Raw genomic sequence first — 4,202 nt, 5'->3', positions numbered from 1 at the left:
TTTTGGCCCTTTCAAAAAACACTCCTGCTAGACGACCTCAAACATTTGATTGAAGCTTGAGTTTTTTATGGTCGGTGGAGGAATGTCCATTGTCGAGCCAATGAAACGACAGAAGGTTTACCAAAAAGGATGCTCGCAGAGTTCTCCAAACTGGTAGGCACCTTGAAAAGAAGGATGCCAGCAATTGATAAGGGTATCTTATTTAGGGATCCCACAAGGCTGCCGAATGCATCTCAGTAATTAGAAACATCTTGATTTGAATGGGAGGATTACATATATATTAGGGAAGGCTAATCCTTCTGATCTTTATTCTTTAGTACTGGAACATGTCGTAGACCCAATCCCATTCAACCCAGTCAGACCTCACACAACCTAAACCCAAGCTTATAAAATTATGATCAAGCCATCTGAGTTGCACTCCCTAGTTCTCAGAAGGATTGGACTGTAGGCAAAAGGTTCTCATAACATCGTTGGGCATGTTTAACCTCTAACTTTGTGCAAGCCCATACTTGCACACCTAGTTCTAAATTCGCAATTTTCCTTTTTCCAGGTAGCCATTGCCCATGTATCGAGTAAACTACCGCCACTTCAATTTTGAAAAGCTTCCTCAAAAGATAGCATCTAGTGTTACAGCACACCATAGTGTTCATAGTGGTGTAGAATAATTTGAATTAGAGGCCTATTAAGAGGGACTCATAAAACTCCAAGTTCTTCTGTAGGACAAGAGAGGGTGAAGGGAGAAGAAACTGAAAAAGGGGACACCAAGAGAAAAATAACAACCCTCAGGCAAAACACAATCTCCTAACCACAATAATAACCATCGAAGACTCAATCTATTTTACCATATTGACCAAATCTCCAGAAATAAAACAAAGAAATAAAAAGACAATATTGCAAATACAAGCTTTCCTAAACCAACAACTTCTCATGGTGTGTTCTCTTCTCATGTTTTGGTGAAGCCTGGTGGCCCTGCAGGATGTGGGGAATTCTGGAAAGTAATCAATAAGGTTTTGGCAAAACCAGAAAGGATAGTGCTTTATGGAGTTGTGCAGTTTTTGATACCTTGTCAATCCACTAAGACACAAAAATCTGCTAAGAAAAAGTTGTTTATCAAAACTGAAGTCAACCAAAATTAACAAAAATGAAATTTTTGTTAAGATAAATTTTATATCTATTAAAATGATAATTTAACCCTTCCACTCAATTTTGATAAGATAAATTTGAAAAAAAAAAATGTCATTAATTTAATAAATTAAGTTAGGAAAAATTGGCTAGTTAATTACAATATGTTTTGAAAATTAAATTTATAAGTAAATTAAACACCTACCGTCTTGGTCGGGTCAGGTCGGGTCAATCATTTGACATAAGCATAACAACATAATTAAATTATTATTTCAAAAAATTAAAATTATGAAAGTAAACAAATAATATTAATAATTCATAAAAAGATACTAAAATAATTTTATTGTTACGAAATATTTGCTATATACATTTCATGAAATTTATATGACTAAATATATCCTTAACAAATAAAATATAATTTAAAAAATTGACTCGGGTGAGACAATTGGTCACATTGTGGTTTACTTTTAGTGGATTTGGTTGAATTTCATATTTAGTGATATAGCAACTTGAATAAAACTAGAAAAAAATAGGATAATTGTCTCAAACAATTGTCAACTAATTAATATAAATTTGAGTGCTCTTTATCCATTCAATATTCATATTTTACATATATAAAATTAAAACCCAATTTTATAATTTTAATTTATAAAGAATGAATTTTAAAATTTCAGTTATCTTTTTTTAACACTATGTTTGATAAGTTACTTGAATTTAAAAATATTGAATTATGTTTTGTTTGTTTTATGATGTGTTTAGTCATTAAATTCCTATGAAAATTACATCTAACAAATATTTTTTAGTATTATAATTAGTAGGCATTTTTTTATGATTTATTAATTTTTTTTATTTTTTATTTTTTTTAAAAAAATTGAAATAATAATAATATATATTTTTTGTTATGCTCATGTCAATTGGTTGATTTAAAACAAGTGGACTGAATAGAGCAGTTAATTTGAAAATCAATTAGATCTTCAAATCGCTTAGTGGGTTTTTAAGTTATTTGTTAATCAATTTTTTAAAATTTAATTTATTAAACAAGTGACATTTTAAAATATCATTTTATTATGACTAATTTTTTTTCCCCACATAACATATAGGTTGATAGCAGTCAATCATTTTATTAATAAAATTAAAACTTAGGAGTTCTTTAATAATTTTTTAAAATACAGAGAATGAAATTTTTTTTTTTTTTTGAAAACTCAGGTGCGTTGCTGAATTTTACTTAATTTATAATCATCATCCTTATGTCATTGTCAACCAAGCTTGATTTTCTTCAATTTTCTTCATATCCTCCTCCCCACTCAATCAAATAAAAAAAAGCTATAAAGCTGGCTACATGGCAATGCTGCATAAGCCATCCAAGATCGGTGCTTGTGATGACCCCTACTTCATCTCCTTTCATTCTTTCTTCCACTCAACCACGAACTCTCCATGCATTTATATAAATAATATTATATAAATTAACCCAGAAGACTTACATATATGGTCTGACCAATTCAATTCCTGGCCATGAAATCATCAACTATGAGGAGTGTACCTGCAGTGGTGGCTGTGGCCGCAGCACTGGCTATGGCGGCGACGCTGCTTCTGTCGTCGGAGGCGGCGATTTCGTGCAGCGATTTCATAAAGGACCTGAGACCGTGCGCGGGCTACCTCCAGAATGGGTCGGGGAAGCCGCCGGGGGCGTGCTGCGCGGGCGTCTCCACACTGGCGTCAGCGGCGTCGAGCTCGGCAGACAAGAAGACAGCGTGCAGCTGCATCAAATCCGCAGCGCAGCAATCAGCATAAAGCCCGACTTGGCGAAGGCCCTGCCATTGCGGCATCAGCTTGCCTTGCACCGTTTCACCCAACGTGGATTGCTCCAAGTACTAATCACCTTCTACCCACTATACACTATTATTATTATTACTACTCGTTTCGTTAGAACTCGAGAATTCCACTTGTAAATTTATTGTACGTTGAAGTGGATGCTGACATGGTTGGGCTAAAAATCTAACAGATTTAAATTTTTGAGTTAAATTGGTATTCATCCATATATATTAAGCCTACCAATGAGCTTCTTCCATCCTAATAAAGAAAGTTTGTTGAATATGTTTGAGAATTTTTTTAAATTTTATTAGAGAAATATTTAAACCTTCCATTTATAAATTATTGTAGAATTATTATAAAACAGATGTTTAGGCATTACTTTCCATCTTTCAATTATTGTACAGTTATTATAAAATAGATATTTAGGAGTAATTTGGAATTTTGTTCCCTTTTTTCATGTATTATATACAACTTGTTACGTTGAATATTGAATAGAGGAGAAAGTCTTTCTTCATTTTAACATTGTATTAGAGTTAAGTCTTGGGCTGCTTGACTCCTCCGTGGGTTGAACTTCTCCTCCTCTCATTTTTCCCATGGGTTCGAGAGAGAGTATTAGTGCGCGTCCAATCTCATATCGTCTTTGTGAGTAGTTCCAAAGCCAATATAAGATCCTCTTAGCACTCTCTCCTTGACACTTAAGTTTTGAGGATGAGTTCCATTACTTGTGAACTTACATGCCTTAAAATTCTTTTACATGATCTTGGTGTACCGCATTCCCAGCGTATGTCATTATGTTATGACAACCAATCAGCTCTTCACATTGCCTAGAATCCTATTTTCCACGAACATACAAAATATATAAAAATTGATTGTCTTGTTGTTCGTTAAAAGTTATGGGCTGACCTCCTATTCACTAAGCACATTCCTACCCATAGTCAGTTTGTCGATATCTTCACCAAACCTTTGGATCGTGAACCTTTCCAAGACTTATCACGTAAATTGAGCATCCATACTCCTACTTGAGGGGGAGTCTTAGAGAAATATCTACACTTTCTGTCTATAAATTATTGTATAGTTATTATAGAGTAGATATTTAGGCATTACCTTCCATCTTTCAATTATTGTACAGTAATTATAGAATAGATATTTAGGAGTTATTTGGGATCTTGTTCCCTTTTTTCATGTCTTAAAATTTTACAAATTTCAAAGAGAATACTTATGTTTTTGTCAAATCTCATAAGAAGAGACCGATGTCTTTTTCCCTTTTA

At 33.4% G+C, this 4,202-nt stretch overlaps 1 pseudogene; it reads left to right on the top strand.

Moving 5' to 3' along the window:
• Positions 1 to 2,634: 2,634 nt before the first annotated feature.
• Positions 2,635 to 2,997, top strand: LOC131166564 (non-specific lipid-transfer protein 4.3-like; annotated as a pseudogene).
• Positions 2,998 to 4,202: the final 1,205 nt, after the last annotated feature.

This window comes from Malania oleifera, chromosome 10, assembly GCF_029873635.1.
Source record: "Malania oleifera isolate guangnan ecotype guangnan chromosome 10, ASM2987363v1, whole genome shotgun sequence".
NCBI lineage: Eukaryota > Viridiplantae > Streptophyta > Magnoliopsida > Santalales > Ximeniaceae > Malania > Malania oleifera.
The sequence above is the reverse complement of the archived record's forward strand: the minus strand, read 5'-3'. Positions and strand labels throughout refer to the sequence as shown.